Here is a 12501-nt window from a genome sequence, read left to right on the forward strand (position 1 = left end):
CCCACTGAGATAGAGTTTTTCGGAAGGAAGAAAACCATATTCTTAAACACGGCTTTGAATTTGAAGTAACATCTCCGCCAAACTGTGCTGTCTTTTTCGTCTTACAGTTTCACAGTTGAAATATATTTAGTTTTATAAAAGACCTTTGTTATTCATAGCTTATTTTTCAACAAAAGTAATTTAGAAGTCTGTTTTGTTAAAATATTTTATTATCAAAGAAAAACGAAATATTCTTATAGGCCATGTTCCTCTAAATGTAATTAACTTATTTTTATTTCGGGTATCGACATGTTTACATTCTTCAGAATATTAAATGTCAGCTACAGAGGTTAACCATTTTCTGGACAACCTCAACAAGATTCTTGTCAATCTTGCATTGTTTTCGTAGTTCTGGCCGTCTCGCGAATTTTCGAATGATACCGTGTCTCAGAAATAAAGATTGGCCTGAACGTGGTGAACATACGGTAGATCTTACAATTGAGAAGATTATTATATATGGCAAGAGGAGGGAAGCCACTTTACCCTGTTTTAAGCTCTTCTTCGGACGTTCGATTCGACTCGCCGTGTAGGTAAGTTTATACTTGATAATAGCGAATCAGAAAATAATAAAGTTGGATGGTCTCCAAAGGTATGTAATAAAATTACAGACCTAATCGACCACTTTGTTAAGATGTTAACATGGAATACACAGGCACAATATCGCATTAGAATATGTTATTAAAGAATAATATTATTTACTACAAATTGTCACCGTTTTAATGTCACTAACAAACTACGTGGAATAGAGCCCTTCTTGAGAAGATGACGGTACGCTGAGGTATTCATGAAATTCCTGGCCTTTTGTTCATTATCGTGTTCACAAGAGCCCTCTACTGGGCATTTTCTAAGCTTTGTTGTTTTAATGCATCTCCCAATAAGATCATTTCGTCCATTTCCCACAATCTTTGCCTATACTTAAGGATTTTCTATGCTCCTTTCTCCTTCCTATTTGTTCTTTTCAGTTTTTCACACATGCTCAATTTGCTACCGTGTTTGGTATTCCCATTACTATTTTCCAAAATAACTCGTCGACTTTCCCTGTCTCTTTATTTTTGTCGGTTCGCGGGTCACAGTATGAATATGACTAGTGTAATGTGAATCGAAATATGCAGTCGAGAATCGTATCGACTATGTTTACTATAATTGGACAGTGTGGGGCAGCAGTGTCTTCATCGACAAACTTGCCTCTGCTGGAAAATTTTAGTACTATTTCGCGTGCCTTCAAGCAGCGACCTCTGTCGTTAGAATGTTTAAATTCATACAACCTTACTCAATGTTCGGAGAACGCCGCAATGCGTGTTGCATATTGACAACATCCTGTTCGTTGTATTAGCACCAGTAACGTTTCATCTTTCTTTACGAGATGTTTGCGAGTGCAAGGGGCTTGCTTTGAGGGGAGAATTAGGTGTGGGAGAACGCGGGGTTGCACCACGCTCTTCCCTACGGCAGTAGGTTGAAACTTCTTGGCATACTAAGATGTTTGCGTCATCTTGTACGAGAGAGGTTGGAGCTCAGATGGTTTGTGTTGTCATGTGTAGCCGTCAGCGTACGGCCTGTGGTTGTCATGTGCGCTTTGTGGTAGTCAATTGTTTGTCTCTTGAAACTCGGTGGTGAACCAGCACAGCTGCAGGAAAGCAGGTATAGTAAAATAACGGTTCTGTATTTTTATAAAAGTGTGCAGTGGTGATGTAAATAATGCCGTTTGTGTAGTGACCCTAAAGTCAGTTGTATCGTTGGTTACAGGAGTGAGTGAAACTAGGTAGATACGTATTTTGTATTAGGTCGTATTCCTGTATCGTCTCGGGGAATAATTCACTTAACCAACTCTCGGTTTGCTGCTTTAACAGACTATCTACTGTTTGGAAAGTGTGTGATTTCAGGAAGATCTAGGTCGGTCAAATTAGATTAATACGTCGACTCTTTTAACAGACTGGGGAATTATTAGTTGGCTTATTTAAGGAGCTGCGGTTTTTCAGCTACTTCAGAAATATCATAGAGAGTTATTTCGACAACTCAAACAGTTTTAACAGAGTGTGCAACAATACGAGCAAGACCAATTAGATTGTGAATTTTAACACTGAACACGTCATTGTGTTGCAGTATTCGTCTACAGGTGCCTTGTATTCCAAACACCGTCTGTTAGCTGCGTTGTTTTTGAGCTGCCTTTTCTTTCTTTCTTTGTTTTGAATTCCGAATTGTAGATTACAGTAGGCTGCTGGCAGTGGCGAATTCTGGTCTAGAAATCGGGTCGTGCGGAAATGCAATGTTACTGAATCCCCCTCCAACAGTCGCACCAAAATGCCAAGATAAATAATTAATAGTACGCCTGTTTTATGATATATGATAAAACGCTCATTTTACATTCCTCCAATTTGAGTGGTCTTGTTGCGTGCGCACTACCATAGACTTCGCCACTGGTTGTTGGCCGTGTATAATCGTAGAGGGGAAAGACGAGAATTATACAAGTGTGAACTGCTGCCCGACAGAGACCTACAAGTATTCTTCTGCCTTTGCGTACTTTTTCGTTGTTTTGTTTTGTCTTTAAATGAACAAAAAGTATACGGTATGATCTGTCCATTACGAACCATCATAGCTGAATGGTGCTAGAAGACTCGCCTCGTACAAGCCACTAGAAATACAGCATGCTACATTTCCTTTTGTAAAACAAAGGTTCTGCGTAGACCGTGATAGGATTTCTCGTATTAAAGTTGGACAATTACTGAAGTTCGTATTAATTACTGTACACACGTTATCGTTGTCAGTTTGAACTAAGGAGTGTCCTGTAAGGGAAGGACTCATCATACACCTCATATCAGTTTAGTGAAGAATGTGTTCCAGGCTTATGTTTGCTTTATTTCTTCGCCTCTCAAATCTCTCCAAGCCGCCTTAACAATTACATCTCCATCGTGCAGTGACAAACAGTACTATATGACATGTATTATGGTTAGATGAACACAGAACTTTTAAAATTAGTTTTTTTTCGGAATGCGCCGTGTAAATAAATGGATTTTTTAGTCTTCTTCTCTCGCTGTCGAATCACTAGACATTTGATTAGTTATCTCGTCTAGAAAATAATGAATGATGAGGTTGCGAATGTGGCAATCTCACCCTATTCGAAGATAATGTGTCGGTGTTCGCCTTGTCAGGATAGTTTCGAAAGAGATACGAACCTGCCTCCTCAACTACTTTCTGTAAATCGGCTAAGGACTCGTCAGGGACACATTTTAACGAACTGGGTTAGGCAGCTTTACTCGCTGATAAAACATACAAGAAGAACTCTGCTTAACTTTTGCATTGGTCCTGTCGAAACAACAAACAGAAAAAACAGCCATTTTCTTCTCCTGCCCAATTTTATCTCACTTCCACTTCCTATCGTCTAACGGTACCGCTATTACCGCTGTAACGTTATTTCTGGTGCTATCAGACGTTTAATTACTGCACGGATCTCTAAACAGCCAATCATAAGTGCACTGCTTTGAACTATCGTAGACAGGCCGAATAAAGGAAATTACGGGATACCCAAGTTCCGGCTGAAGTATCGACAGAATACGATATCTTTCGACGTTAATTTGAGAGTCCAGTGATGTTCAGTTCGATTCCTCTGCAGCATTGACAACAGCAAGTAGTCTGTGACAGGGAAAGGCGAAAAGATACATTAAGAAAAACTAAACATAAACAATCTTAACACTTTTTCCATGTGGAGAAAGTGTTCTTAAAGGAAACATCGTTTCTGCTAAAAATATTAAAATGATCCGCATGCCATTATTAGCAATGGCGCACTTGGCCGAAGGACTATATCAAGAGATTGCGAACTTATGACACGCGAGGGCACTTTGAATAATACCCGGACACGGCACATTTGCATGAGAATGGAATTTGAACGCTGCAGTGAAGTCTATTTAACGCTTCCTACAAAACTAGAGAGGCCCCATATAAAATACTTTTATTTATTCAAAAATAAACTGTTTGTGTTGAAAGTGGCTGGTAATTGTATCGACGGGCACACATTTTATGTACGAGGTGCGATCGGAAAGTTTCAAGACTGCGCGTATAAAAACCCGTACACTTATCTCAGGTATTAAATTCATCCATCACCCTCGAAGTAGTTCCCCTGGGAGTGAACACAACGATCCCAGCGCCGCTGCCAAGCCTGGAAGCATCCCTGGAAATCTTTCTTTGTCAGCCTGTCAAGCACCATCTGCGATTCTGCCTGAATCTCTTCTATCGTCTCAAATCTCCTTCCCTTTAGCTGAATTTTCATCTTTGGGAAGAGGAAGAAGTCACACGGAGCTAAGGAGGGTGCGGGATGACGGCCATGGTGTTTGAGGCCAAAAACTGCCGAACTTTGAGGGCGGTGTGCGCTGGCGCGTTGTCATGATGCGTCGCATGTGGAGTTCTTCCTTAGAATCAGCTGACAGGTCCCATAGCCTATCCCAACAATGTCGCACAAGTCGTTGATGGTACGACGTCGATCTTCGTGAATGGCCTGCCGAATCTTCGTAACATTTTCGGGCGTTGTGCTCGAAGATGGTCGTCCAGAACGCTCGTCATCATCGACAGAGGTTCGGCCATTTTTAAAACGTGAATGCCACACAAAAGTTTGTGCACGACCCATTGCGGACTCCCCAAATGCTTGCTTTAGCATTTCATAGGTTTCCGTAGCCGTTTTGGCGAGTCTTTGGCAAAATTTGATTTGTTCATGAAAATCCGCCATTCCGAAATCGCAGGAGGGTCGGTGTAATGCACTACCAAAACGCCCGTAACTAAGAAACAAATGCTAATTCGATGATGCCGGCTGGCACACTGATTCACTATGAATGTAGGCCGCACCCCCTAAAGGCAGAAGCTCGTACTACATCCGGTTCGCCCTCTATTGACACAGTCTTGAAACTTTCCAATCGCACCTCGTATACAGGGTGATTCAAAACTCTAGTACAATACTTAAGGGATTGTTGGGGAGGTCATTTGAAGCAGAGAACATAAATTCAGTTGTTTTTTTCAGATTCGCCATTGTTTCCGAGTTATGACTTAGACTTTGATATCGCTTTTATTATTGTGATCGTCGAGTTTAGAATACAAATAATATACGATTTCCTTATTTGTTATAAAAAAGCAAGGAAATTCTTCCCGTTGTAACATTTTTCTAATCGTCATTTCAGAGTACTCCTTTTGGAGTACTTTTCTGTTCGTGCAATGGGGAAATTTCAGACTTGTTACCGATACAACTGTCCGAGTCTGATAATCGCGCTTCAATTTTCTGTACATCCACGAACACTCAATCGATCACAATAATATAAAGCTATATCAACGTAAAACGTCCTGACTTGTAAACGGCAGCGAATCTGAAAGAAGTTTGTTTACATTTTCTGCTCCAAGCTGTCTCCCCAACAACCTCCTAAGTATTGCACCAGAAATTTGAATCATTCTGTTTATTAGTGGCTTGAGGTTAGCTCGGATAATTGTTTTTTCTATGGAGAGACAACGGTGAAAAATACTCGCCATCACTGGACTACGTCTTAGCGTACCGTCATTCTGAAGGCAGAACATACCTTGTTTACCTAGTAGGCACAACAGAGTCCAAAACGGAGTACCAGATTATTTTCCCCCAGAAAACATTAATGAGAAATATATCTAAAGTATCGAGATGTCGTTCTATAGAATGAACTGTTTCAGAATTTAACAGTTCAACACGAAATTACAATTGTGGCCACTCATCGCCCTGATGATGGAGGCATCGTACCATGTAGAAACGTGGGAGATTATCAGTAAAGAGGTACACGCATTTGTAATATTGGAATTAGGCGGATAATCGTGCTCAGCTTCACGCCCCGGCCGGTTTATTCTGGAAGGATCAGCCTTCGGTGTCTATTGGAACTGTAATTTTACGTGTTATTGCTTCCTTAATATTTGAGAGGAGCAGTGAGGCCATTTAAATTGTATGTATGCAAATATTGTCGTCAACTCTCGGCCCACTTACGTGTTTTGTGGGCCGACGTCCGTTTTTTGGAAAGTAAAGTAATTCTGTTTGATGAATAACTGTTATCTGATAAGTGTATCTTAGGAACATGGCTGTTTTGGCAATTGCTCTGCGTAAATAACGCTATCAAGGACCATCAGCAAGAAACGCCCTGTCTCTTCCTGACGACGCTTACAGGGGGTGTATGTGAATAGCAACAGAAGTTAAGTCGATATTGATCGATTACTCAGCCAAAAAACAATGTTAAATGGAACGCTAGTGATTGGTTTTGTTAAAGAAAATTGTAGGGTATGATTTGAGGTTTTCGCAGCGGTGAGTATGAAGATTTCTGTCTTCTGGGGTGTTGCGCTGTGTAGTCTGGTCGATGTTTACCAACGTTTCAGAGGTCATACTGCCTCCATCATCATCGCCCTGATGACGGAGGCAGTATGACCTCTGAAACGTTGGTAAACATCTACCAGACTACACAGCGCAACAATCCAGCAGATAGAAATCTTCATCGCCCTGATGATGGAGGCAATATGACCTCTGAAACGTTGGTAAACATCTACCAGACTACACAGCGCAACAATCCAGAAGATAGAAATCTTCGTCGCCCTGATGATGGAGGCAGTATGACCTCTGATACGTTGGTAAACATCAACCAGACTACACAGCGCAACAACCCAGAAGATAGAAATCTTCATCGCCCTGATGACGGAGCCAGTATGACCTCTGAAACGTTGGTAAACATCAACCAGACTGCACAGCGCAACAATCCAGAAGATAGAAATCTTCATCGCCCTGATGATGGAGGCAGTATGACTTCTGAAACGTTGGTTAACATCGACCAGACTACACAGCGCAACAACCCAGAAGACAGAAATCTTGATACTCATCGCCCTGATGACGGAGGCCGTATGACCTCTGAAACGTTGGTTAGCATCTACCAGACTACACAACGCAACAACCCAGAAGATAGAAATCTTCATAATCATCGCCCTGATGACGGAGGCCATATGACCTCTGAAACGTTGGTTAACATCTAAAAGACTACACAGTGCAACAACCCAGAAGACGGAAATCTTCATACTCATCGCCCTGATGACGGAGGCAGTATTACCTCTGAAACGTTGGTAAATATCTACCAGACTGCACAGCGCAACAACCCAGAATACAGAAATCTTCATACTCGTCGCCCTGATGACGGAGGCCGTATGACCTCTGAAACGTTGGTTAACATCTACCAGACTACACAGCGCAACAACCGAGAAGACAGAAATCTTTATCGCCCTGATGACTGAGGCAGTATAACCTCTGAAACGTTGGTTAACATATACCAGACTACACAGCGCAACAACCGAGAAGACAGAAATCGCCCTGATGACGGAGGCCGTATGACCTCTGAAACGTTGGTTAACATCTACCAGACTGCACAGCCAAACAACCCAGAAGACAGAAATCTTCATACTCATCGCCCTGATGACGGAGGCAGTATGATCTCTGAAACGTTGGTTAACATCTACCAGACTACACAGCGCAACAACCCAAAGACAGAAATCTTCATACTCATCGCCCTGATGACGGAGGCAGTATGACCTCTGAAACGTTGGTAAACATCGACCAGACTGCACAGCGCAACAACCCAGAAGACAGAAATCTTCATACTCATCGCCCTGATGACGGAGGCAGTATGACCTCTGAAACGTTGGCAAACATCGACCAGACTACACAGCGCAACAACCCAGAAGACGGAAATCTTCAAAACTGTAGAATTATATGTGACCTGTATGTAATAGTAAGTTGGTAGCATTTTTATTTCTAAATCGTCATGTCCTTACCAGTAAATTGGCCTCATTCACATTTTTATTGTCAAGAGTCGTTAAGATAGGTGAATATGACCTCAGAGTTTTAAAGGCTGGGAACCCCGGTATACGGCATGGATTTATAAGATTTACTCTCTAATGTACGCGTGACGTCATATCCATGCAGTAAATGTCCCAGTCTTGAACAAAGTGGCTATTCTGCGCCTATAGCAATTTAATCTGCAGGGAGTCCTTTTTTTAAACACGCTCTCCGTACGACCGTCTTTATCGTTGTAAGACATTTGCAGCTACAAAGATTATGTTGGATGTGGGGGGTTGAACCAGCCATAGCCCAGCTTTCTTTACTGTAAATCTCATGTGGAATGGAATGGGCCCCAGATGTTCAAATCCCGAGCTTTAGATACAATACACAGAGCGACAGATCGTTGATCGTGACGTGCTTCTTTAAGAACCCATAAAGTTATTTTCTACTGACTTCGTATGTCGTATGTCAACAAAAGAACCTGAAGTATTTTTTGTTTCATTCTTGAAACTTTTGTTGTTTATAAACTGCATAGAAAGGCTGGAGTTTTCTTACTGACAATAGGAATTCCTCTGGATATTTATTTATTTAGTTGAGATCTCTACATAGAGGCTGAGTCTGTTTCTCACATAGTTATGATGGTCACAGCTTGTTTCTGTTTTTTTTATTATCCACCACATTTTTTCAACATAACAATTGTAAGGGTAAATTCCTGAATGACATTCTGATAGTCGCTCAGGTGGTTAAAACATTTTCCGTCTTTTATGGCACCCAGAGGTTCCTTAATGCGTTGACATGAGTCGGCCATTTTATCATGTCCTGAGCCAGTTCAATCCCTATTTCTTTAAAATCTACTAAAACACGCTGTTCACAGTGATTCATTTTCTTGAACCACTTTAACAAGGGATTATGATTCAGATATCTTTTCATAGATGCCACTGTATTCAATAACATTACACCATCCGCTGATGACGTTTCAAAATTGTTTCCCTTGTTATCTGCATCTGGCATTGAAAATAATCTTTGAGAGAATTCGTATATTTTTCAACGGTGATATTAATAAATATTCAGAGATGAGTGAATATTATCCTTCGATGCATTCCCAGTCGCCCCTTCGCTTCACATATCTCGACTAAAATGTGTATAGTCTCGTTTCTTCAAAGGTGTTTGTGTCTTGCTGTCTCCTGCCCTTGATTCGATAGCCTTAACAAGTCTGGAGAAAGATATTAATTAAGACGCTACTCCGTAATATGTAATATTCATGCGCGTGTAGAGGGCGTGAGAATATTTGTACCTAACTACAAGGAATTAACAGGGGGGTGAGAAAACATAGAGGCAGAGAGTCTTCATAAATTGTACCCTTCGACAACATTGTTAGGGCGTTTACATTAAAGAGTATGGGTTGAGCGAGATATGTAGGGCATTAAAACAGCATGAAAAAAGACCAGTTGGAAGATGTAGGCTGAAATGGGAGGATAATATTAAAACACATCTTTGATAAGTGAGGTTTGGTTCAGTCTGGTTTAGGATATGTTCGGTTGGCGGCCTTTCGTAAAGACGCTGTTGAACCTTCTGGTTCAATGAAAGCAGGTAAAGTCTGGGCCGGTTGGGTGACCATCAACTTTCCAAGGATAGATTGTGTTAACGAAAAGAATACAACAGGAAGTGGGGATCGTGGTTGTGACACCATTACTCTTGTCTTGTAGGTGGTTACAAGCGTTCCAGAGGAAGTTACCGCCTTCATCTTCAGAGGACGATGCTCATACTTATCGCCGTAAGAATCTCAAATATCAAACGACAAATGACATTTGAAATGTATTTAGGCGCTTACATGTTAACGAGATTCGAATGTGTAGGTCGTGGTCTTCTCAGCATCACAACTCAGAAGACCGACGTCCAACATCGTCGCCGTCGTCAAAACCTCAGATCTAAGAAAAATGGAATGGCATATTTCATCTCAAAGTGCATAATTTTCATTCATAAATTTCAGTACTTCCTACGTGATTTTGTGGACGATTATTTGGTATCTTGTTTACCAAGTTTAATTGAAATCCTCTTCAGTTTAGGCATAAAGTGAAGAAAAGTGTTAGGAAACATACAGGTTGTGTTGCTGGTTTAAATTAAACCGTGTCTGTCACAAACATTGTCAAATATATCGTCGTTGTATATTTAATTACAGGCGAAATCAAGGATATATATTAGATAAATTTGTCCTGAGTATGCTAACTGGCTCAGGATTGTATCCAATCGTGGGCTTTGGTGTAAGTGGTATTGAACCATCGTGCTCTTTGCTAGAGAATGAGTTTAAAATGCTCACATGCAGTAAAGTACATGATGAAAGCATTACCTGTCTGAGACCTTCAGCTGGTGGTCAGGGTCTTGACAGTTGCGCATCTCTCCAGCACCACCTGTTACCTGACATGCGGATAAATGTTGTAGGCCAGCTGATGATGAAGCAGGATGTGTATAGTAACCTCTTGCCAATTCGCTGGAATGTAATGGTCACTCACTCTCTCTCTCGCTCTCTCTCAGATTTCCACATCCCCGCAGGCTGACCTGCATCAAAGACCTACTTGCAACCGCCGATTTATTATAATAATGACAGCTGTTGTTAACCGATCAGACATAACTTCTCTTGAAGATGGCTGTCTTCTAGGTTGTTGCACCGTGTAGTCTAGTAGAAATTTACCGACTCATCGTCCTGATGATGGAGGCAGCAAGTACGTCTAAAACGTCTGTAAACTTCTACCAGACTACAGGCGCAACAACCCAGAAGACAGCCATCTTCAAACTCACCGCCGTGGAAACCTCAAATCCTACATCACTTCTCTTGCCTGAGGGTGGTTACCGGCTTATCTGCATACATGGTGGCCCATTAAGAAACACGGCGTGTGACACATTCCCTAGATTTATTGGCGTCTTAAATTTTATAGGATACAGTTAACTGTATGTAGACCTGCCACTTGCCTCGAAGGTAAATAATGCATTTCTTTCAAACAATGATTTCAGAGGTTTTGTTAAATTTCCGTATTTAACGACTTCCTCGTCTATTTTAAATTTAATTACGCTGAAAATGGAGATAGAACTTAAATATGAAATATTATGTAATTTGGGTGAGATTTATCTTTGAGGTCTCTTTATGTTTCGTTTTGCCGGTGGTGAAGAAAAGGTGATAAAAACACGTTTTAACTTTTTTAAATGGGGTTTGTGAGACGTGTTGAAAGGGCATAATTGTTAGACAGAGAGGATATCGAATACATATGACAGAGATAAAGCATCATTGAACTAAATAAGATGGACGAGGGACAAGTGGATTGATTGTGTGTAAAGAATGGAAGACTAAGAGCTATGCTGGCGGTAGCATAGCTACTGGTAGGGCCTCCCTAGGGAGAGGTCAGACTAAGACAGGTCCTCCAGGTTGGGGGTTGGTCGCAAGGCTAACAACCTTGCACCGTAAAAAGGAAGATGTTTCGAAAAACATCGAGCGGAGGATAGGACCGAATGGAAGAGGAGAATTGAGGAGCCATGGACCGAATACGGACCGGAGAGCCATAGAAGAAGAAGAAGAGAATGGAAGACTAAGGATGTATAAAGAAATATTGAGATATGTACCCAAAAGGGCAACACGGTTTAGAATACCCCTAAAGAGAATGACAGATATCCTTGTTTTGATAAGAGTAACTCCATGGAGGAGGATTCTCCTTGAAAATTTGACGATCTTTCGCCCGGTAAAGAAATTATCTGCCTCTTTTCGAGCCAGAATATTCGTTACGGTGTTCTGAAGAGCACGTCCTTCTAATATTGTTGATGTGATTAAGTTAAGTAGGGTGAGATGGGCGAGACATACGTATAACATCATTTTGGAGAAACAAGCAATGTATACGCAGTTGTAAAACAGCAGAGGGGTAGGCGTATATGAGGGGGATGATATTAAAACGGATATTAAAGACATAGATTGTCAAGGTATAAAGTGGACTGAATTGGCTCGAAGGCCGGGACTCTGTGACCACAGCGATGAATCTTCGTGTTTCTTAACAGTGTATTCCGTTCGAAAACTTGGGATTCCCCGTCTTAGGGGTTTTAATAAACATAGTAATTCGGATTCGTTGTTTTAGAACTAATTCTGAATCGGGAGAAACGGACGACGAATCCGTAACAGGTGAAGATGGGCGGGGTATGTAGCACACAGGGGAGAGATGAGAAATGCAAAAAGTATGCTAGTCCTAAAACCTGAGGGGTGGCGTAGATGGGAGGATAATATTAAAATGGATTTTAAATAGTGTGACAGTGTGGACTGTTTTCATCTGGTTCAGGATGGTGTCCAGTTCCTGGTCTTGTGAACACGATAGTGAACCTTCGGGTTATATAGAAGGTAGGGATTTTCTTCGCCAGCCGAGTAATAATCAGCTTCTGAAGAAATTTACTGCAAGGAGTTAGATAAAGTTTTGTTGCATTATGGCCTTTTTATTGGTTTTGTAGCTACGACGCGAAGCAGCTTGCATGAACGGTTTCTGACAGTATAGTGAGTCGAACAACTTTATGGGGAAAACAAAAAAATCATTTTCTAAGTTCCCTGGCGTATTTCTTAATTCTGAAGAAGAGGAAATGGAATTAGAGGTCGAAATATATACGTTGACTGACAAGAAGTGGTAATGGAA

At 41.2% G+C, this 12501-nt stretch overlaps 1 protein-coding gene across 4 annotated transcripts in view; it reads left to right on the top strand.

Annotated features, from left to right (window-relative positions):
• The first annotated feature begins 1285 nt into the window (after positions 1 to 1285).
• LOC110838343 (carbohydrate sulfotransferase 5) overlaps positions 1286 to 12501 on the top strand; it is an 89441-nt gene continuing 78225 nt past the window's right edge. For 2 of the 4 annotated variants that reach the window (XM_022081456.2, XM_022081470.2), the window contains exon 1: positions 1287 to 1677. The gene's annotated coding sequence lies outside the window, so the exon portion shown is untranslated. Of the gene's footprint in view, positions 1678 to 9549; positions 9618 to 12501 lie in introns of all 4 variants that reach the window. The other 2 variants (XM_022081461.2, XM_022081480.2) reach the window with 2 other exon arrangements.

This window comes from Zootermopsis nevadensis, unplaced genomic scaffold (assembly GCF_977971745.1).
Source record: "Zootermopsis nevadensis isolate Lab colony 2312 unplaced genomic scaffold, Znev_1.0 Znev_ptg000061l, whole genome shotgun sequence".
NCBI classification, from domain to species: Eukaryota; Metazoa; Arthropoda; class Insecta; order Blattodea; family Termopsidae; genus Zootermopsis; species Zootermopsis nevadensis.